Consider the following 25,808-nt stretch of genomic DNA (forward strand, 5'->3'; position numbering starts at 1 on the left):
AGATAACTGAAGGATAACTTTAAAGTAATAAGCTTTAATAATAATGCATCATCTTCACATTATAGCATAAACATCAAGTACCATATAATGTAAAATAAATTCATTTACATAATTTAAAGATAATCCAACTATCCTAATCCACTAATCCCGTATCAAAGCAGAGGTTACCTAAATAAAACCCTGTTATTGTGTATTTCAATAGAACCAACTGCAACTTAATTTTCGAGGAACATATATTCTTTTAAATCGAAAAAGATTTTCAGCTATTAGTTGTTATCAACTTCTGATTGCATTGAATATTTCGTTTCACATTCTTAGAAAAAAGGCATTTCGATTCATCACATTCGCATTTTGTTGCTATGATAATGATATTACAATGTTTAATACTCACTTAATGCAAACTTTTCCATCATTTTATATTTCTAGATTATGGGGTTTTACTTTCTTTTTTTTTGTAATATGTCTGACATTACAATTACAAATAAAACAATGACATGCAATCAAATCCAATGTCTCTATTTACGTCGTTATTATTCGTCAAATACTTCCAAAAATACAAAATATCCAGATAGATTCAATTAAAATTGAATGTAAAAATTGTTGTGGAATGTAGAAAACATGAAATAAAGCGAAAATGTATAAAAAAAACTGTGGTCCGAAATGCTAAACGGACGAACTTGGTGGAATTAATTGTGAACTCTGTAATTAGGATGCTGGAGTCCGATTTAGCTACAATGTATATTTTCTTTCGAATTTTGATTTCATTTGAAGAATATACAACAATTGGTGAATTGTGAAATGGTGGAAATGCCGACTTCCTCGACAAAATTTAATGCCAAGCAAAATAAATTTCCAATCCGTGTGCCACCGCTGCGAAGTATGCATACTATTTAATACCTTGAGTAATTGTGAAAGTGAATGTGCAAACTCATTGACCAAACAAAAAATAACGCCAAATAAAATGTTTCCTATTATCGGCTTGTCATGTCTGTGTCTTTATCATTTTTTCCTAGTTTATGGGCATGCTTTCATTTTTTTATAAATTCTAGTTTGCCTTTATATTTTTTATTTTCTCTAACTTTTTAACGTTGAATTTTCTAAAGCCCAATACAATAAAACAAAAGAAGAAAGTGTCATTTTACAATCTTTTCAGCTCATAAAGTAATTAAAATATTTCTGTAATTCTCTAATTCCTTTTGCTTTCCCTATGATTTCATTGCATAGATTTTATTGGCGCAAAACCGAAACCTCCAGATTATGCTATGTTAAGCGCATTAGTATATGGTTCAAAGTTTCACTTTCAAAACTTAGATAAATGAATACCATAAGTAATGATGTGTCAACTTCTATATTTATAAGAAAACTTAAAAACAGTTTAAAAGTATGTTTACTGAAATATCAAAAAATCATTATAAAATGTAATCACTTTTTTTAAAATAGAAGGATAGGGAAAATTGAAATAAAAGAGTCCATGGAAAAACATTTAAAAATAAAATTAAATATTAAATTGATTTAACAGAAAAACACCTGAAAATAAAACTGAAATAATATATATTTAATGATTTCAATTTGATTTATTTATAATGTAAAACTCAATAAAGAACTTCCTATCAGTGTTATAAAAACTGTTCCTTCCAATTTATTCTTCCTAATTTTGGAGGTGACAATTTTTAAAAATGAATGTGTTTTTAACAATTCGTACATTATAAATATTAAATAAAGCAGCCTAAATCAGAGCAGTTTAGCAGCACTTGATGACACTTACGTGAGGTAAATCAAGACGCACGATCGTCCTGTCCTCCTTCTCTGAACGAAATGATCTCTACCTCTGCACATAAACGCCGAAGATTACCGCCCCCACAAAGAAACACAACCCTCACTCGGTGACGTCATTAACACAGATTTATATACCTTTCGGGGAATTACCACCACTACTTTTACTCCCTCTTTAATCCAATGCCGGACCACTTTCAAAGAGTAATTATTCTCCGCCAACTTGCAAATAAACCACGCCAAACACAACTGGCGCTTGTAAACAAAACCCAAAAAGAAGAATCGCAATTCCAGAGACAGAGGCGATTCCAAATATCGCAGCCAGCTGAGGTCACAGGTGCAGCTTCCAGTTGATGGAGAACCTCCGTGTCAAGACATGTATTTCCCAAATGAGGCCCCGTGCCCGGTAAAGCGTTCGGGTCCCAGGTGTGGATAACTAGTGCTGTGAAACGAAGTAGGAGGAAAGGGAAATCATTACTTTGGCTTCCAGTGGAGCGAGGCAAGAATGTTCATCAAGCATTCCCGGTGGATGACTTTCGGGAGACGCGATTTGGGATTAATGTAATTACTCGACTGCCATATTTTAAACACCTCTTGCTCTTAGGATAAGTAGTAACACCTCCGAGTCGGGGAATTGGGGAGTACTTGGTGGAAATGGGTCTGTTTCGACCGTTCTGGACATGGTAAATTTGTTGATTGTAGAGCTCTGAGACTATGGTTCGATTAGTTCTCGCCGATTATAGAGAACTTTTGACCTTTTCTATTGATTTCGTTTAGTGTGCAAAAGAATTATTCTTTTAAACTGCTGTCTTAACTTTAGTAATTTATTTGAGGAGTTTCTTAATAGGAGTAATCGTATTAGTTTTATAGTGATTTTTTTCGAAGTGAATATATTTAGTTATGTGAGATAATTTAGTTCTTAAGGTAGCTTTACAAAAAATAAATATAAAGACTTTAACCTTGAATAATTGTGTTATAAGATTAGAAAACTATAAATATTATTGTTTTTAAGAAAAATGATTGTATAATTAAATAAAAATGGAATAAATAAAAAGAATAAAGAATAGATGTGTTCATATTTTTAAAAAAAGTCTCATTAAATTGATAAAATTTAAAAGAAGGAAGCCATAATAGTTAAAGAAATATATTTTCGCATTTTTTGTTCATAATTACTAATTCATTTATTTATTGTTCTTTTCAAATTACAAAACAGAAATTCATAATACTCATTATTTTCGATGCATTTAAAAATATTTTCTTCCTTTTAACTTTTATAAAAATATTTTCTATTTTGCACAAATAGCTGAAAAAATTTTTACTTTCCATACCTCAAAATTAAATGCTTTTTGAAGTTACAATATTAAAAAAAAAAATTATTTATAAGATTACCCTTTTATTTTAAATCTACACAATACAGGTTTGTGCAACAGCTTTTTACTTTTGTTTTAATACAAACGCTCACTGAAACTGAAATCAAGCATGTGAAACTTATAAATTAATATTTCAATTTCTATGATTTTCTTATTATTACTAAATAAAGTCCAATGTAAAACTCCTTTCTAGAGTTGAAAATATAATCATAGACAATGACAATTTTTCTAATCCTCTGATATTAAAGAACATTTCTTAAAAAACATTTTCTACTTTAATAGCAATTTACCTTTTTGAGTTAACATTGTCCTATCATTCATTTCGTTCAATCCTTTGATGTCTTACACTTTAGAAAAAGGTGAAAGACACTTTCATTCATTATTCTCAGTTTCTTTTTTTTTTCAAAGCATATTATATAAATATATATATATATATATATATATATATATATATATATATATATATATATATATATATATATATATATATATATATATATATATATACAAGGATTTATTTATTTATTTTGGAATTTAATCAATTCAAAATAAAACTCAATTCGTGTTGTTATCCAACGATGCACTATCTTTGTCATCAAAGGAAAGGAATTCCTGCTATACTTTTATATTTTTCATAAATATGTAAGAAAGCTGAGAATTCATATGCCTTCGTTTATTATATATTCTGTTACAATGATTCTTCATATTTTTATAGAATATGCCTATGTTTTCTTTATGAATTTACCATCAAATTAACATTGTGGTAATTAAATTAACAGTAATGCACTTAGTTGATTATGAAATCCACATCACTAAATTGAATTGCATGGAGTTATTTATTGTTTGTTATTTTTATTATCATGCCTTTTTCCAATAAATTCAGTTAGATTTATCTTAATATTTTTTTTCAGTAGTATACCTGTTAGGAAATATCTTTCATTCTCATAGAATTCAATTCCCAAAAGAACAGGAATAGTTTCTATATGTTATTTATTTTGAAATTTTAAAAAGTAACATTCGAAATTGCAGTTTGAGCACTCTGATTATTATAAAACAAGAAATACATATAATGACATCACACAATATCTGCTATATTTTTAAAAAAATTACTAATAGGAATATATTCATAAAAATGTAGTTTTAGTTCGCACGATTAAAAATCAGAAGTAAGAGACAAACATCATTTAATTTCATGATGATGCCTATGTTTTTGAAAAATACATTCAAACTTACTTCTTTTTTCCTTTATTAACCTTATTGCTGCATTAAGTGTTACTTCCGAGGAAGTTTCATTCATTTCAAAGGCAACTTAGTTATGAAAATACATAAAGCATAAAGGATACACATTATGTTTACAAGACGTACAAGTGTAAAAACGGGGACTTCTATAGTATTATTCAGTTGGCAACATGTAAGTTTGGAACACCATGTTTATTATAATTGTTTTTACTGGAAATTATAAATGCTTCGGCACGTTCCAGCATTTCAAAACATGAAGGGGGGGGGCAGAATGCGAATACTAGATGGGAACTAAGGTGAGTAGTTTCAGTTCTCGATCTGTGCAATGACGACATGGTACCACACAATGCATTGATAAGTCCAATCTTTTATAATGAATGACAATAAGCATATATGAAGTGCAGTTATTTAATATGTTTCAGAAAAATATGTATATATATTTTATTTTCTCATATATGCAGTACGCAAAGAGATGTTGTAACATCAAAAAAAATCATTCTAATTGCTTTTTGACGAATCTTTATGTTTCAGACCACAATGAATCCGAAAAACATTTTTAGAATTATATCTTACTATCGTTCTTGCTTGCATCACATTTTTTGGATTGCTATTAAGTTTTGAAAGGGATCCATTCCGAGATAGTCTGTCCAGTCGTCCGATTACAAGTGAACACGATAATTACAAAACTTAAAAAATTATTTGTTATACAAATTTATCATCTGAATTCAAATATGAAAATAAATCATATAACAGTGATAGTTAAAAAAGGCAATAACTTAAATAGACGAAATTTTTTATATGATCTCGTCATTGCAATTGCAGTTATAAATTCAATTTTGATTTCAATCGGTGGAAAAAGAGAAGTGCAAGTTGCATTTTCAGTTATCTAATACCTATACGTCAGCAACTGTTCTTCAAACATTGTACACTAGAATCGGGAAAAAAACTGGGTTCATGCCAATGATATGTCAATGGCATGTCAATGATATGTTTATAACTTTTGTTCACCAATGAAATGCAATTAAATCAGAAGTACCGGGTATCTTTATAATAACTATGTTATGAATTCACAATGAGACACGCTACTTTCATGTGTGAGAATTAAAATCGAAACCTTCTTAGAGAGTACGGCTTTGCCCAAGATGCACAATTTTATGCAGGGAGAGGGGGTATAAGACATTTATCAGAGAAAATACAAAAACGTTTCAAGGGGGTCATTACCAAAGGTTCTTCTTATATTACTAAACATGTTTCATTTTAATAGAAGGACACTCCCACCCCTTAATCTAAAAATATTCTAAATTATGAACTGTATATTTTAATGAATAATCATAAATAAGTCTGAGCGAACAAAATTAAATTTAATCCATCTCATTTTTAAAATTTTTATTAGATGTTATATTAATTATTATTTTTTTATTTATAGTGCACCCTTTTTATTTTCATTTCTGTTTACTATTATTTAAACTTCTATGTTTAAATATATTTTTATTTATTAACTTCCACATAAAATGGGTGTAACGTGAAACATCGCAAATAGCTATTCCTTTTAAATTCAAGCTATACATTATTTGGGTAAAATGAGTTTGCTTGGGAAAAAAAAATTAGGATGTATTATTCAGAATTATTTATTAGGCCATTACGAGAAAATTGAATGATTCTCTAGCGTTGGAAAAAGTCGAAAATAAAAAAAAGAAAGAAAAACTTTAAATAATCGGAAATTGTATCAATAAAATTTTAATCTAAAGAATGTTGCAAACTCTCCTGCTTGAAAATGGTTAAGTATACAATAAAAAATAATAAATAGAGCGGAATATATATGTTGAGTCAAAACAGGTATATTATTATTTATTTATTTTTTGCTTGATTATATATTTTCTTACAGTTATAGTTTCTTCTCTTGTTAATACAATAAATAAGGAGTTAAAAATAATATATTTTGAAAAATTTCGTTTGAATTAAATTTTTTATCGAAAAAATGCTATTTTTTTCCAAAATTTTGTTCATTTCTGCCAAAATTATAATACAGGTATCACAAATATAAATAATTCGAATGAAATTTAAATCACATTCACAATAATGGCAAAATTTTCTCGGCTTTTTTAACCATCATCTAAATTACAGTTATAATTGAACATGAAACACAATTTACCCAATTTTTTTTATTAAAACTGTTATTGTCAAAGGTTAATAAAAATAACTCTTTCACTACCGAACCGCCCAAGACGCCCGAGCAAATTCTATCCTGGAAGGCCAATTTATGTTTAAAACGCGGGGTGCAGGATGCAGAACAAGTTATCATCATCGTTATTCTCGTTTCACATCCTGCATGTGTCGTTTGGAACACAAACTGACTCTTCGGGATAGAATTTGCGCAGCCGATTAGGCCATTAGTGGAAGGGTTAAGCTGCATTGAGAAACTTCACGTCATGAATGAGGACGGATTATATTAAAACATAGCGTTGTTTATAGTTTGGTGTAGTTTTGTATAAGATTGACAAAAACGGTGTCAGTAAATTGAGAGAGAAATAAGAAAGACAACCCCTATTTCGGAATAGGCGTGCATTAAGCAATCGCTTGTAAGTATCTGATATGCAAAACTATTATTAACGCTATGTCACATCCACGTCTTAAAGTGCAAGTCACTCCTGACCAGTTTGGTATGGAATGTGGATAGAAAAGAAAGATGAAAGTCTGTATTAAAAAAATTGAGCAGGGAAAGACAGAAGTTTTTAAAATTATATGATATAAAAATTAAAAATTTGGGATTGGTTTTACAAAGTGTGAATTCAGACATTTTCAGCCGCAAGATCTTTACTGAACTTGCATTCTCCATATTTTCTTTTCAGGGTCAACTACTTAGTATTTGGTGGAAAGTCATGTTAGCGTTTTTACTAAAGCGTAAACTGTTAAGAAAGTTATTGTGAGAGGAAGAAAGATATCAAGAAACATATAAATTTATCCGACACAAAAAGTTCACACAGTGGTGCAAATGCTATATGTAATAATATGACATATAAAATGAAAATTCAAACTTCAAACAGAAAAAAAAAACCCAACACGAAAACAAAATAAATGTAAGTAAAAAACTGAAAAGATGAAATATTTTAACTCAAAATGCTTATATATGCGTGGCAGTCGGCATCCAGTATCGACTCTAAGGCAATCAGTTGACAGTTAAATCTATCAGTATCCAAAGATCATTCAACGAAACTATGGCAGTCACGAAATAAATTCATTTCATACAGAATATAATGGTGATGCAATCGTTGTAAAGGATGGCAAGACAGATGAATTAAAATACTACCATGCTGCAATGTTGTTGTTTTTTTACTAGAGACTCAAAATTTTAATTCTTTTTTATTATGTGTTTATTTATTTTTTTCATTCCTTTTTTTAGTATTTAGAAGGATAATCTGAGCTTAACATTTTACTTTAAAAAACTTTCAGGTCAACTGGGTTTAACCTATTTCGTTTATTCTGATCCTTAGAAAAAGGGGGCGGGGGATTTCAAAAACAAATTCTTCAACAAAAGTCTCTAATCCTGGAAAATAATTTATAAATCCTAAAGTTTCCGAAAAATTTTTGTTTTCTTTGAGGAGCGCAGTATATACGACACATTAAAAGTAAACTAAATCAACGTTCCTTGATAATAGATATTTATAGATATTTTTAAAAAATATAGGTATCTAACAATAAAAAAAAATCAAATCATATATGAGAAATATCGTCTGCGTTGAAAATGTATGAAATGAAAAATAATAAATTCTCTGATCTAAGTGAATAGGTATTCGTGTAATAATTATTTTAAACTAGCAATTTTCAGTGATCAGCTAAATTCAGTTCTTTGTACAATTCAATTATTTTTACAATTTAAATAAATCACAATTTGCTTGAAATACCAATTATTGTTGCTTTATTTTGAATTAATAATTTAATCCTAAAAATATTCCCCGATTGAAATTTTTGAAAACAATAAACTTTAACTTTTAAGAAAACTATATAATTTTAGATAGATTTACATTTTTAGATAAAACAGTTTATTCCAAATTTAGACATCAAAGATAAATCACTGGTAAATCAAATTGATTATTGATAAATCTACAGATAAAATATTTATATAGAATTTTAGATAATACTCTTATTCAAAAATAAATTCTAGAACGAATTTCATTAAAACTTCCTGTATCATTACTTAAACAATTTACAAAAAAATGCATATAGGCAAAATTTACTTAAATAAAATTTAAATTGTATGCTTGAAAATTAAAAATTGGAAATTTTTACCTTGACCAAATTTATTAGAAATTTTTAAAGTTTGTATACCAATTTTTCTTGTAATTAACTGGTAACTTTTCTTTTCATTCTCCACTTCAAGATTGCATGGGTATTTCGTAAATTTGTAGAGAGGAGTTTTGTTCGTTTCTTGAGCAACTTCACAACGCATTTAATATATTACATTATAACTTCAAAACTTCACTGCTCATTTAATACTCACAAAATTAAATTAATATCATTACGAATATTAAATTTAGACTTTAGAAGGGTTTAATTTTTTTTGCAATAATTATTTCATTTATTTTTGGTTAAAAAGCAACAAAAAGGACCACAATTTGGTTTATTTCTTAAATACTTGCATTTTTTTCAAAAAGAAAACACTCCAATGTTCACATTTTCAGCATTATAAATAAAAGTTTGTGTGAAATTTTGTAATTCTTAATTCAGTTGTCTGCACTGTCGACCTCCAACTGGCAAAAAAGCTTTCAAATTGATAAATGTTCGAGATATTAAAGATGTATCTGTATTGACTATCAGTTCATTGAAAAAAGAAAATTCCATATCATTCTTTTAATTTGTGTCATTATTTTGTGTTTCCAGGAATAGGGACACAAGGGTTTGTAAAATAAATGAATATGAACCACACATCTTATTAATTTCGAGATTACAGTAGAGGAATGAAAAATATTACGTAATAGTTTATATTAAATATAATCAATTAAAATATTATCTAAAAAATATATTATGAATCTTCTAAGCTGTGATGGTTATGATAACTGGAAACAAAAAGGTAATTGAGTTAATGTGAGAATTAAATTATTAAAACTGTAATCAAAACGATAGAAAAAAATACCTAAATGAATGTATCAAAAAATGTATCCAGTAATGGAAGAAACTGTAAAGTGAGAGAATAAGCTTATAAATCTGAATGAGAAGAATACATGTATGTATGATGACGGGCATCAAATCTACTTTCCTGCTGGTATGATAAAAATTTGTGGAAATTTTTAAAAAGTTTATTCGCGTCATAAGCCATTTTTCTTATATACCAAATATGTTCCAAATTATGTCTCGTATAGCGTTCGAATGAATAATTAATCAACTAAATTAAATGAAATTAAAACAAATTAAAGTCAAAAATTAAAAGTAAAATTCCTACTATGGAAGCAGTGGAAAAAATAGTGTCTTAATAAATTAATCATTATAAATTGATTGTCAAAAAATCATTAAGAGAAAGAATATTCCATACAAGAAATTTGAGCAGAATAAATGAATAAGAATGCACTACTACACAGTACTAATCATGTTAAACTTTTTAATGGTTTTGATATCACATACATTTTTCTTGTTATGAAAATTACAGATTTCTGGAACCAGATATCTGTAATATTTCTAGATAAGTAATATTTAAGCAATATTTAATATAAGGTAAGATAGATAATATAAGCAATATTTCATAAAGTAAGAATATTATCTCATATTAACAAAGTAGAAATATTTCACTCCCTCAGACTATATTCAAATGATTGGAAGACATGGACAAGTAAATATTCACTCTTCATCTTTTAAATGAGTCACATATGATTTCTGCTATCAACATAAAGAAATGATCTCGGCTGTCATATTAGACAACATTTCACCACACGACAGATGTTCAACCTTGATGTTTTTTTTGAATATATAAACCCTTTCTTCCGATTATGCAATGGAATGAGAACTATTAGTGATAATCGGCTTTTAAAACCATTTAATGTGATCTGTTTGGTAAAAGAATAAGAATGTACTTGTGATAGTTGTATTTCTTTGTAAGTTTTCTGTTACCTCTTACAATGACTCTTTGTCGTTCGGTTCCTTCCTGTACAATTTTTTTGGGGTTTTCTGCTTTTATTTGTAAAATTCAGTCACTTCTAAACGAGAAAAGTAAAAGATAAGCACTTCTAAAAGTAACCGGAACTGGTCATCTGGCATCGTCAAAAATGCTGCATTCCAAATCAATGAACTGTTTTACTTCACAAAACAATTGCAAGGTTTACTGGTGTCCCTGACTATGATAAAGCCTTCCAAATGATAAAATGACTTTGACAAAGCCTTATTTCATTCTCTTATTAATCTCTTTGTACAATGATTTTACTTTGTGTTTCAGATATTTGCAACTTGTTTCATATTGCTATACAGTACTCTATATCCTTCGTCATTTGGACATTGTGATATATATATATATATATATATATATATATATATATATATATATATATATATATATATATATGTTTACGTGTGTTACTGCTTTCGCTAAGTAATTTTCAGTTTAAGTTTCTTGATTTCAGAATTGAATTGTTTACTATTTAATTTAAGTATTTTATTTTAGTCAAATGATCTATAATGTATAACTTTAATTATCGTCCATATTCTAGCAATGATTGTAAGCCTTTTAATAAATAAATTATGGTTCGCCCCTCGCCAACCTTCAAGATCTTATATCCTTTCGGGTGGACGGGTCATCATGCAACAGACCAATACCGGGGCCTTTCATCGGCAAATTCTGAATAATGGCAGCTTAGATGACAGAAATACAAGATGGGGTTTAAAAGAGTAATGCTCCTAATGTTTTCGCCTTTCATTGAATATACAGATGTTCAATGTATTTACAGACAAACAGAGAAATATTCCATTCAAAACTAACGTAGAGAATAATTATTATATTAAGTGAATAATGATTCTAAAATTTAAAGAAAAATAAATTATATATTTGCTTCACAAATTTTGAGAAATTTTTTTTTATATACTTTCTTCTTAATATATTTTATTAATTAATCTCAAAAATTTTACTGGAATTAAGGAAAACAAACAACCGATGAATCTTTCATCATAATACTTATTCAAAACTTGTAATTTGATTAACACATTCCAAATCATATTATTTACGGCTAAGCGTTGGTAATTAAATAGTTATATTCAGGGAATTACATACTCATGTGAAACTTAGTGAAATTTCCAATTGATTTTAATATATAAATAAATTATATTGTTATTATTCAATAGCACAGTTTAGATGCAAAAGAGGAAAACTGCTTATTTCAGAATTAGCATATTTTAGTGATGCATTTATACAAATATTTGTAATTTATAATCAATTTTGATAATAATATAATCTGTTTAATATCCGTGCATTCCTAAACAATTAATGATTTCCCCTTGTGATTTATGAACGATGAATTCTAATTGAAGACAAAAGCCTTAATAATTTATTCAGATAGTCTATTGAAATATATATATTAATGTGCGATTTTGCCATGTAACAAATCAACACATCTTTATGTGTCTCTCAGGCCATCTATCGGTCGACATCAAATGCGGATGCAATTCATTTCGCCTTTCTTTAAAACGGTGGTATAATTGTGGTTTTCTGTTTCTCATTTTTTAAGCATTTTTTTTTGTAATCTTTTAAATGCACATTATAAAATTATTGTCATCATTTTTTGATATTTGTGTAATTAGTCAAAAAAATTAAGAATTTGAAATTCATATCTCCCTTACTAATTAATGATATATTAGTAGTATAAAATATTTTCACCTTAATATTTATAGTATTACTAATACTATACTAAAATTAATTAATAATATCATTAACAAATAAATTGGTCAAGTTACAGACCATATGATTGTTTACCATACAAGAATACATAACGTTATATATTACAAAAAATATATACGTGTTTTGAATAGCTAAATATAATTCAAGAAAATTATATAAAAAAAAATCTTAACATATTTTTCCAAGAATTTTTTGAATAAAATTAAAGTATGTCAAATGGTTACATTATAAATATTATAAATTAAACAATATCCCAGTAACAAAAACCATATTATGACAATTCTGCAATAAAATTGAAAATCACTTTTTACCTGCAATTTTTTTACGATCAGAGAGAGAAAAAAAAACATTGATTGTATTTTTAATGGCAGAATTATTCAGAGCCGTTCTGATATTTTTCAAAATTCCCAGTTTTAAATCTAATTCTAGTATTGCTATAATAATCAATCTATCTTTTCTACAGATTTTTTATCAAAAAGCAATTTAATTAATAGGATTTCCAAATATCCATTGTTACTCAATTGAACAATCACGTGGAATTTATAAATGGAAATAAAAACATGTATTCAAATGACTACACGATTCATTGAAATGTTAATATCGTATATAATCAATATTAAGTTAACCAATATTAAATATAGTTAACATAATTGCAATTGTCCAAAAAATATAAAATATTACTCGAAATATTAAAATATGTAAATCTGGTTAGTTGACATTGAGGGAAAGTTTATGAAATAATCTTTAGAACTTTCACCCTGTGAGAGCAGATGTCATTTTAGAAGGAGAGAAAAAGACTGTAATTGAATGACAAAAAATCTCGTATTTTAATTTTTAAATGATATGAAGAATTGAATTATGACTATAATATAAAGCAATTGGAAAAAGAGCCACATTTAATATTGGCTTTATTTTATATGACCTTTCGACCTGTTCAAAAACCCTGCACTTTCAGGAGCTAATCATTTTAGAGTTTCTCATTCTTAACGAATTTAATATTTATAATAATTATCACGTTTCTAAAATGAATTATTTTTCCCTCTTTTATGCATAATTTCTATTTGAAATATATATTTAAATAATAATATATATTTTAATTCATAAAACACAATACTATTTAGCATTCTTATTAAAACAATTTGATAATGAATAAGAAGTTTTTGCATGTTATTTTATGTATTTCTTGCTACTAAAATCATTATTTATTACAGTTTTTTTTAGTTTAGTTTTGTTAATTTTTAAAGCAATTTTTTTGTGCTTCTAAAGGCAATCTCCATGTTATTTTTCAACAAAATATTAAACTAAAAGACGAAAACATATTTTTTTCGAAGGATTTTTTTTAAAATGATAATAGAATTTGCTGATAATTTACAAAAAAAAAAAAACCGTGAGGGAGAGAGAGATAAGAAATAAAACATATATTATACAAATACACAATAAAAAAACGATTCAAACCTGATAGCTGCTGTTCTCTAATCGAAGAATATTTTAAAAATTTTCGATTAACAGAAACATATTTGATATTGTGATAGTGTACCGAGTAAATTATTCATTGTAATAAAACAGGTTTGATGTATATAAAATATTTGTTATGCACCAATGTTATATTATGTTATATATTATATGTTATATTCGTCAAACAATGATATAATGACGATTCAGAAATTTACAAATTTTTTCTCTCAATGAGCCAATTTGAATAGCCTTGACCTTGCTTCCTTCATACAATTAATGTAGGAATTTTAAAAGCAACAGAAAATTATTCAATACGATGCATTTTAATCTCCTCTTCTTCACAAATAATTAGAAATAAATAGTTTAAAAATACAATCAAGAAAAAGAATATTATTTTATGTAACAGATATATTAAAATATACATAATATTTAAATTCGTAGAATTGATTACACATTTTTGAATACTTCAAGCTGGAATATTACTTCTTAGAAAAAATTATAAACTCCTCAAACTGTCAGCGATGAAAAATGATGTCTTAACTTCATCAAATTTCTACCATTTAAAAAAATCTGTCATTTCTCATCAACAACATCTGACTTGAAGATGATCAATCATTTGAAAAGTTCAAAAAACTAGTTCAGAATTCCACTCTAGTACAAAATCGAAAGTGCGCACTACTGTTATGGTATAAAAGATCCTTTTTAATTTTATTGAGGAAACATTATTTCATATATGGAAGAAAGATTAATTGCTTGTTATACATATAGTTATTCTCATTGTAGGCAGGCGTATGTTTAAACTGAACGAAACTTATTCTTTCATTAAACTTAATGAAAGAATCAGCATATAATATTTAAATCTATTTACTATTTTGTAAAAGGCTACCTTATGAGTATTTTCTCGTAATTAACATTTTATAATCTGATAATAAAAAAGTTTGATTTCTTGCGAGATTTAACTTAACCTTACAAGACTGAAGGATCTTAACTGTTGTTTGATTATATAAACCATCATGCTTAATCCTACAGAAAGCACTCTTATCAGTTTATTAGAGATAAAAATACATCTCTCTCTCTCTCTCTCTCTCTCACGCACAGACACACAACATAACACAACATACACACACACACGCACATGCATATTTTATTATATATATATATATATATATATATATATATATATGGGAATAAAGCAATTCGAAAATATATAAAAAAACCGTGAACAAAATTTTGAATAAAATTTGAATGAATTGAAAAAGAATGATAAATGTATCTGATATTTAGCAATTATGGTATATTTCTTTTGATACTGACACATTATTTGAGATTACTATATATTTGAGAGTAAATACAGTTTTATTTACTCTCAAATCCGAATCTTTACAAGACTACAGGATTTCATCTATTATTTGATTACATCATCCGCGTTATTTAATCCTACCGAAGAACAACTGTGGAAGGCCGATTATTGGCGAATGTCAACATTCACATTGCCACTATTTGACATTCACGCGACGATAGTCTCAACATTTGCCAGCATCAAAACAGCAAACACATCAATTTAACTTTGACTATTTTTACGCAATTTGTGTAAGATGAATTCTTAGTAACTGCGCCAGAAAATAAAGATAAAAATTATCATGTGAATGTTTTACGCCGTTTGTGTGAAGAAAATTATCAAAATGGCAAAAATTATATGGATTTACATCACGAAAACCTATTTGTACACCACGCTAATGCACTTTCTCACTATATAATTATTATTTTTGAAATTTTAATCACATAAATAAACGGATACATCCCAAGAGCACCCTTTTCATCTTCTTTGGCAACGGGCGAGTCTTTCTAATTCCAAGATAGAAATTGTCTTCTCGTATTCGCTATTTTGGACCAAAGACCGATAATTTTGAGCCTAGACTCTGAAAGTGTTACAGAAAAAGAAATAAATCCATACTGGATGATTGGAAGATACATTGTTAGATGTGCTTTGCAGTTGGAAGAGATTACTTTCAAAGTAGTTCAATAAATTTTGAATAGCAGATTGATTTCATTTGTATTATTCCATAATTACGCTGATTTTTTGATCATAGCAGAATATTTGATAATATTTTACAGTTGAAGAGGGGAAAAGGTAAAGTTCATTAGGTTCATCAGCAATTTTAATTCTTACAGATATTCCATATTCAGTCATTTTGTTTATTTGTGACATGCCTTCAAGAATAAATTTCACACTCTGCTTAGAAGAATAAAAAATAACATTAGAAAAAATAATTGGTTTATTCACTGTGACTAACAATCACATATATCAATTAAAATACTGTAAATCCTTATGAGTTAGAAGCTACATCCATTAATAAATTAATTGGATTAATTTTAATCCAGTTGTTTTATTATATTTTACAATTACGAATGAATGAAGGTTCAACTTCAAGAAGTTGAAAATTCAAAATTATTTACTCTTTAAATAGCATGATCCAGCAAGCGTCATGAAAAAGGGTTTGCAATGTAATAACTGATTTTTATATTATTTAGTGATTATTTCAAATATGACTTCTATATGTCTCAATCACGTAAGGGGTTTTCAAAAAACAGACTTGAATATTTCAGCAAGAAAGTCAATTTTACATATTTTGAGGAAAAAAAAAGAAATATTTGCAAACTATTTTTTTTTAATTTACAAACCAATGAAAAGAAATCAAACAGTTGGAAACGATTTTCTAAATATATCGATTAGTACAGTTATCGTTATTAAATACATCCTGGATTCATGACAGTTTTATTTTTCCTTTTTCTCTGAAAGCTCTTTTTGGCACTTTGTCTTTTTTAGACAACAGACGAAACTTTCCCATGTAGCATTCAATAACAGTGCAATCAAGCATGCATTCTACCTTGATCAGAAACTAAGCCTCTAGTAACATTTGTTATGAAAAAGATTCCCAAGATACTTGTTTCAGTGTTTATCAGTTTGCTGAACATGTACAGATCTCAACTGTTGACTGCCACCTTGTCTCACGTCATATCCTTTGTATTAGTGTTTCATCAATAAAAAAATGTCTTCTGCCAATGCTCATTAGTCCATTATTTATATTTTTAGGTCCTTGCTAAAAGTTTTTCCTTTAATTTGGAAGTTAAAAATAGTTTTTTAAATTGGTCTTCCTACTTTCCAGTCATATTCCAGAAATTCACGACGCATAATTGAACTACTGGGATCAAATCCATTTGCCAATAAATCTCTTGAAGACCTGAGCTTGTTTCTCTTGGATTAATTTTACTATATCTTAATATGATTTTATCAGTACTTGGAGTAGTTTTCCGTTTTCGACCACATTTTCCTCTTCTTTTTCCAGATTCTTTTTTTTAATATTGTCAGAATTATTGATACACGATTTGACATCAGTTACAATATCTCTACTGACATAGAAATGTGATCTTTAAGGTCAATAATTTTTCCCACTTCCTTGGAATAATGTCCATTTTCAAACAAAAGTTGAAGTTTCAAGTGTTAAAAAAAGCCCCATCTGCTACGTTCAAACGCAGTTAAACCAGTTAAACTATTTTGGTATTGTTCAAGGTTGAAAACACATATCATCTTAAGACAGATAAAGTCAGTTTAGGACGGTTTCATACATCGATTGGCAATCATAAATAAATCAGAAAAGAACAAAAACGCTTACCCCAATAAATTTGCATAGTAAAGTGTTTAAAAATATTTCAAAAGAAATTGTTATACATTTTTAAAGCCTAAATTTTAAGATGTTGAAAAAGTAATTTTCGTGCAATAATGCTTTCCGAATATATGACGAGAAACGCAAAATAATTCTACCCCATTTAGGAAAATAACATATTTCTAATAGAGCTGTTAATCCTTCAAGGTATTAAGGAATATATTGCCAAATATTTCGTATTTCGACCGAACAGTATAAAATTCAAATTAGTAAACAAATAGAGGAATAGACAAATGTACATTCAATTTTATATATAAAGAATATAAATAGCATAGGAACTCATGATCAAAAAATCATCAAATAACGGCATGCGGTTTTGTTCACCAACCAATGAGAACACCTATTTCTTCTTTTTATTCAAAACCCACCATCGAACGAAAATCTATCATGTGTTGTGAGTTCGATCATCAAGACAAAATTTCATCGAATTACTACTAATATGTACCAAAGCCACTTTTGAATCAAATAGAGTTGTATTAAAAAGCATTTTAATTTTGATATCAGTAATATAAAATAAAAAAACAGCAATAAATAATAAATTCTGGGGCCATATATCTATATTTTTTATTTCTGTTCATCTGCATTTTAAATTTTCAATTTATTTTCCTAAATCATGATTACAAAAAAATCAAGCATGAAAATATAAAAAAAAAGAAACCTAATTTCTTAATTGTAGTAACCATTCAAATTTCACTTATCGAATGAAAAACATAACAAAGATTTTTGAGATCTAATTCTAACCCAATGTTCGCTATTAATAAACCAAAGATAAATTAAAATAAATATTTTGTTTGGAAACGAGTATATAATTCAAAAGGGGAACGTCTCATATTCATATTGGTTGAATTGAAATGTTTTTCCTTTTACGTCATAACCCATTATTTAAATTTTATTTTAAGAACCTTCAAAATTCCGGCTCAATTCTCTTGCGTTAAACTACTTCGTATTATATTTCGACGCAGTTGTATGCTGAAGCTTTCGTAAAAGAGAGATAAAAAAAGAATAAATAATAATAAATCACGATCAATAATTTAAAACCTGGGCAAACATTCTATATTCAGTCAATTTTACTCACGTATATCCATCCTTCTCTTTTATCTTGTTCCTCTCAATCTGCTTAGAAGAGTGAAGGAGCTCTACAAGAAGCAGAGAAAAAAAATTCCGTCTTTCCATCGATTCTAGCTGCGAAACCGTAGTTGAAGTAGCATGCGATGAAAGAACTATGAATATAAACATCAGGCTTATAAAAATGCCGGAAATATGATGGCCCCTTCCTCCCTCCCATACACGGATAAAAACGAGGCCAATCCACTGGGTAAAATTGGGGAAGGCAATATTTCTTTTCGTTGGGTACACCTCCATGAAAGCATCGGGACAAAATTACATCCCCCAGTAGACGAAAAACAAACGCATAAGAACAACAATCCGGGGAAGAAAGACGAAAAAAAAAATGTCTGCTTTTTTTAGAGGAGAAAATTTAAGCATCACCTTCACCGGGGCATACAGAAAAAAAAAGGCAAAGGGACAGAAAACACTTTAACAACGCGAATTGCTCCGGCATGTGTCTTTGCGTGTCCCTCGGGGAAGACAGGAGGACAAGATAGTGGCGTGAAAGGATGGAATAAAGTGAAATAACAACGGAATTTTTCATTCTTTGCCAGAAGAATAAAGGGGGAAGAGATGTTTATTGTTAGGGCAATAACTTTAAAAAAGAGGGCACACAAACACTTGTTCATTGTGTTTGGAACGCTTTCGCTGAAGGATTAGTTGAAAGGAAATTGGTCATTTTGTAAGCCTTCTGTTGTTGAAAGTGGGTTGAAATCTACGGAAACAGAAATAACTCTTTGAAATACCCATAGAAGTATTTCAAAAAGGGATTTGTAACATAAAATAACTGCTTAAGATAGTGTTTATGAAATTGCTCTAAGAATAAAAAATATTCATTGTTTCACATAGGATCAAGGTGGCTAAATTAATTTATTAAACAGTTCAATCCTGAATTAATGGATCTACAAATCTAATCTATTTGATCAAAGCTAATCTATTTGATAGCTAATTTATTAAATGTGTTAGATGGGATTTGTTATTCTTTGGAAATTCTACAGAAAATAAAATGAAATGCCTTGACATTGTTTTTGATTTTTTACCAATAATAATTTTATATCTATCTATACTAATTATAAAACAGAATATGTAACAGTATCTGAGAGTGCTTTTCTGTCTAAACTGCATCAACGGAATGTTTATTTTTCCCATTCAGAACTATATAAAAAATGAGTTTGGTGCAAGGAAAACTGTTGAAAAAGTTCAACTTTTCGATTTACTTTAATTAATTCTCTTTTTTAATTCGTTCATACTACCTCAGTATTAACAATTTGCAAAATATGGCAGCTCTAGTTCCAAAATTTGATGTGTAAAATATTTTTGAACGATCTTTCGATCACTTATTTAGGAATTTACTAATAATAAATCAGCTGCTAGCATGCATATATTATCATCTTGAAATCTGTCATGTTCAAAGAATTGCTTTGTTGGCTATATATGCGGGTCAATTCTTTTCTGTACGTATATCAGCGTACGTATATAAACTTGTCTCTTAGTAAGTAGTTCTAATGTTTTCTTCATCACCTGGTCTCTGTTTAAAATTTTAAAGTCCGTCGTCCAACAATCTCCGTAAACAGTATCGCCAATCTCCATTTTAGAACAGTAAATAAAATTAACAAAGCAAATAAAAATAGCTTTAGTCAATTTAATAAAATTTTTTTCGAAAAGTTACTTTTACTGAACTTTTCCTCTTGTTAAAAGTACTTTTTTTTTACAGTAATTTATTCATTTTAGTTTTATATCAGTGATATTTACTTTTAACTATTTATAGGGCGAAATATTATTTTTAATAGGAAATTATTGTAACTATTTCAAATATTCATAGAATAAAAATTATTTGTTTAAACAAACAGCTATTATAATCTTGCACTCTCTATTTATAAACTTATAATGATCGAATAATCAGATGTTTATGATTGCAATCTGTGGTTTCAGAGCATTCTTGCTTATAAAGAGGGCAATGCTAATAATTATATTTCTTTAAAATACTAACATAGCAATGCCTAAACTATTGAACTAAAGTTGATCAACAACATATGCGATGCAGTGATAAAAAATCAACTTAATCACCTGGAAAGTTGCATTTCTTTCAGATTCCGATTTAAGTGGACACTGAAAGAAACGTATTTTGAAAGACAGAATTCAAATGTCCCTGTTCTAAAAATACCGTCTTAATGAAGCGTTCGCCTAATAAAAAACAGTTGAGGAGTCTGACAAGAAAGAGCTAATGGCCCTAGGATGTAGTGAAATCTCCAAGGCATCAAAAGCCTGACGGCTGCTGCTTTAACTTTCGCTCCGAATTCGCTGACCTGTCCGGATTTTATTCGTGAAGGGAGAATAGGGACCCTAAATAAACATTTCGCCTGGCAGAAAATTTCAGGCTGAAGAAGGAAAAACAGAAACTGCCACTGAAGTTGGATCGAGAAAAAAAAAAAAATAGCTTCATGTTTCTTCTAGGTATTTTTTCTTCTTCTTTCGTTAAGGTTGGCAGGTTTAACCTCCTTCATTTATTTAATAAATGGAAGAAATCAGGAAATGTCGCATTTTTATATAGTTCCAAACATTACAAAATGGTGAGAGTTAAACATTAATAATAAGATTTTTTTCAATAAATTATAACTTGAAGTGCAAGATTATAATAAGTGCCGACGTGTTGTACTTGTTGAAGTGTGTAATAGTAATTGTTGAATAATTATTGAGGTCCATATTTTAAGAATATATTTTTACTCAAGAATAATTGCCCCTAAATTTAAAATACAAATAATATATATGTTTAGAATTGACCATACAAAAGAATATCTATACGAGTTGCAAAAAAATATCTATACGAGTTAAAAATATCTATACGAGTTTGGTTGTAAAATAATGCTTGCGCATGATTGTCCCAATAGTTTTAATATTAAAAATGGTGTTGAAATTAGTTAATTCTCTAATTAAAAATCTTTTTTATTAAGGTGAATTTAAACTATGAAAGGATTTTTGAATGTAGCAAATGTTGCTTTCGATTTTTTAAAAACATATTTATAGTAAATCATTACGGAACTGCAATTTCAAAAAGAAAAAAAAAACATTTTCACATTTTCATTTCTAGATTGGAATGGAAAATTATCTAGCAAGCTTTGATTTCATTGTCGATTATCTCATTGGTGTTTAAGAAATGAAAATTTTTAATTTTAATACTAGAAGTCTTTTTTTAGAGACAAAAGGATATTGTCTGATGGAATCTGAATCATGACCTCCCATTCCTGATATGTTTTCGTTTTAAAGAAAATCACTCAAATAATTAGACTGAAAAATAGTTTTAAATAAATCCCTTGGGAATTTTGTAGCATAACAATATAAATAAAGAAAGAAGCCATCTTTTTATTGTTACTTATGCAACTATTTATAGTTCAATGATACATAAATTTAAAATCAATATTTAACTTCTGAGTTTTTTCCATTTCTTTTCTTGAACATTTTTCATGAAACTATCTTTTACTGTAGAATGAGTAGTATATACTCTTCTCAGAATTCAGTAAGTTCTCAAGTTATCACATATTTAGCCATGCTTATAGATTGTTGGCATTCAATATCCGTCCTTTAGAATGAATATGTCATTTTCTTATATTTAGGTGTTAGTTTGGCATGAAATTTTCTTTTACGTAAAATTAATTATTTACACTCTGCTGGTTAACAATGAAAATCAGAAATTTCTAAAATTATCATACATTTACGTTATACTTATAAATTTCTGATGTACAAAGTTCGAATGGTAGAATGAATACAATGAATGAAAGGAATTTAATAAATGAACTATCATTTATTGTCCAATGAGCTTCTGCACTCTCTTTAAAAGTGAAAACAAGTAATATGTCAGATTATCATACGAATAAACTATGCTCATATACCACTGTGTTTAAGTAGTCGACTGGTAGAGTGAATAAGATATTTCTCTATTCCTCTGGTGATGGATTGACTCGAAATTATATAATACTATAAAATGATTTGTTTGTGCTCTCTTTGTCAATAGTGAAAATTGGTAATTTCTCAGATTACCAAATATTTATTCCATGTTTTTAAACTGTTATCATTCACTGTTAACCAATGTGAAAGAAATATAGTGATGACGGAATTCAAAACTTTTTTCGGTCTGTCTTCAGTAACGAAATTTCTTTTAAATAAGATCACTACATAGAAATATTTAACTAACTTTGAATATAAATATCACGCCTTTATTGTATCGATTGCATAGAAATGCCTTGGTTTATTCTAAAATGGTGGTTAGTACCTAGTATGTTTATATCTCCATGCGTTGCTTATACTGTACAAACATTTTAATGCTTTTTCTTAAGAATCTTGATGCAATCGCTTTTAGTCTGACTTTATGAAGGGGTTTCTGAAACTATGGCACATTAATTATAAGTCGTATATTATTTTTGATGATATAATTTTTATATAAAATTTTTTAATGAATGTTCAAACTAGCATAAAATAAAACCCATTTTAATATATGATTTCAATTTCCCATATTCTTAAATCCATATATTTTTTTTCGATTTGTGTCCTCCATTCTTTTATAATGCTGTCTAATTAGACAACCATATTGCCCAAAAGGAAGACCCTGAAATAAAAACAGAAACAAATAATAGACTTTTCTAAAAATTCAGATTGGCAAATCTATCCTCAATTGCTATAATCCACATCGAAACTGATCAGAGTTCAAACAAAACATTCTTTAATTTAAGACTCGGCAATGATAAATCAATATTTATTGTTCTGCATATCTTATAAACTATTTTCGAATGTATATTTTATTTATATTCTCTATTTCACATTTAAAAATACCATTTACGAATATGACTGAGTAATACAAATTCAAAATATTTCATTCTTAAATAATAAAAACGTCATTATTAAGTGTTGATTTTTAATCGAAAAATGCTTTTGAGATTATTTATATATATATATTTTCATTCTTATTTATATTATATAGAATTTTACAAGGTTGTGAACCAGTCTTACATCACTAACTCCTATCCATCCCTTGAAAAAAAGCGCGCATCATATTTATTGTTCTGAGACATAACTGTAAATTAAAGGTGAAATTAATTTAGAAGATATCTGACATATCATTTAAAAAAAATCAAACTAAGAAATTCAATTACCCGTTGCTGCAATTAATTTCTGCTCTAACAAAGAGATATTTTAAAACGCTAGAGATAATCTAAGAATGGAATTTATAAGATGCAAACGCCACTATTCAAAGAAACAAAACTTATTTAAAGTATTATAAATATATTTGGAAATGCTGTCTGAGACATCTTTTGAATCGTAGAGATTTCTCCACCCCCCATTCAAAATTCCTCACTCTCTTATTCATTTCTTATCATTCAGCAAATATATGTCTTCCCCCATCCATATCTTACGCCACTGAGCCGTCCAAACCCTCAGCAAGTGTTAACAGACAGCAACTCCTAAACAACTTCATTAAAGGCCGAACAATGGCTTTTCTTCGGGGCAGAGATTTTCCACCCCGGGAACATACTTCCTCCTAGCACCATTTGTTAAAGTCCGGATCAAGTCCGGAGACGGAGGGGATTATATCCCGGAGAGAGAGGAAAAGCACCAAATCAATCCGGTTACAGCACCTAATAGAGACTCCCTGGTTTGGGGGAGGAGGGAGGGGGATGAACGGTTAAGGGGTAAATGGGGTCGACCAAAATCAACTTACGCCTCAACGAGGCCTGAAGAGCTATCGATTATTATGGTAGGTTTTCTCTTCTTTTGAAAGGATGGAGCAAGAATTTTCGTCAATTAGGCTTGACTGGGTGATTGTTAATCGAGGGTTCTGAGTTCGTTACGGCGAGATTAGGGATGTGTTTATGAGTCACTAAAGTTTACCGAAATAAGCCTTATTTGGAAATGAAGTAGGTGTTAGAATATTGACGTTGTTAGCTTCGTAATATAAATTACGGCGTTCTGTTTAGGATATAAAAATACATAAATTCTGGTCTGATGTTTTTATGATTTTTAGCAAGAACTTGTGTTTCTTTAGCCATGAAATAATCTTCAATAGCATTATTATATAAATAAATATAGTTAGTTATATAAAAGTCTCATTTTGAAGTACTACAAGGATTTACTGTGAATCGGATGTGATTTTGAGTCTCATTCAAATGAGGAGGCCGACAGCTGAGTCGTTTGGATGGCACTTGATCCATGACGTAATATTTAACATGTATGGTGAATTTCAATAGAATTAGCATGATGGATTTTTAATGGAATCAAGTTTCAATCCTAGAACTCTCAGGACTCGAAACAGAACTTCTTAAAAACGAGCATAGAAACGAACGCCAGGCAAATATAGATAGAGATATAACATTTCATTAAACATTTGATTAGTTGCCCTGGAAACGGCCACAACTGGGTTTACATCTATTTATAATGATAAACACTGAAATATGTCGGAATATTCAAAGAAAATATTTAAAGAAAATAAATGAAAAACAAGTAAAAATAATGTGTGAAATATGAGATACAATGAATTTTTGCTTTTATTTGAAATAATTGGTCTTTTGCTTGGAATCTTTTATAATTAAGATAAAATTAGCATCTCTTTATTCGGTTGCAATATTGTAAAACGATGTCTTAGAGTGTGCCTCAAGGACGTTTCACTATTATTATATCCCAAGAGAAATGATTGCTTGATGATAATACTAGTCCTTATTTTGATGAATCGATAACATTTTCCTCCCTGATTTATATGGAATACGAGCCTCTTTATCTATGGCTGCGTTTGTATCTAAATGCTCCAACTGTATGTAAGACAAAGCCTTGATATTCAAATTTTCTGTAATATTTAATAAAACATTCAAAATCTAGTATCTGAAATCTAGAATCCAGTCTTATACTGACTGGGCACATTAAATGATGAAAAGTAATAAAACAGGTGACAATTTCAATATTTTTAAAAAAAATAAGACAACTTCCAAAGCAAAGAAAAAAATGTACAACATTTTAAATTCAACTCAAGCACATCAGAAATTCCTCGTATTAAAAGTAAAAGCAAAAATAGCAGAAGATACTATGGTCAACAATGGCAAATATGATAATTGATAGGTGTGGACAAACAATAAAAATAGGTTTAATAATTCAATAAAAAATGAAATTGATAAAATTCATGTTTAAATTGATTTCTAAAATTTTATTAAAAATCAGAGAAAAATAGTACTGTAAAAAATAGTATTACTATAAAGATAGCCTTCTTCAAAAAAAAAATTATATTAT

Source organism: Argiope bruennichi, chromosome 9, assembly GCF_947563725.1.
Source record: "Argiope bruennichi chromosome 9, qqArgBrue1.1, whole genome shotgun sequence".
Classification (NCBI taxonomy): domain Eukaryota; kingdom Metazoa; phylum Arthropoda; class Arachnida; order Araneae; family Araneidae; genus Argiope; species Argiope bruennichi.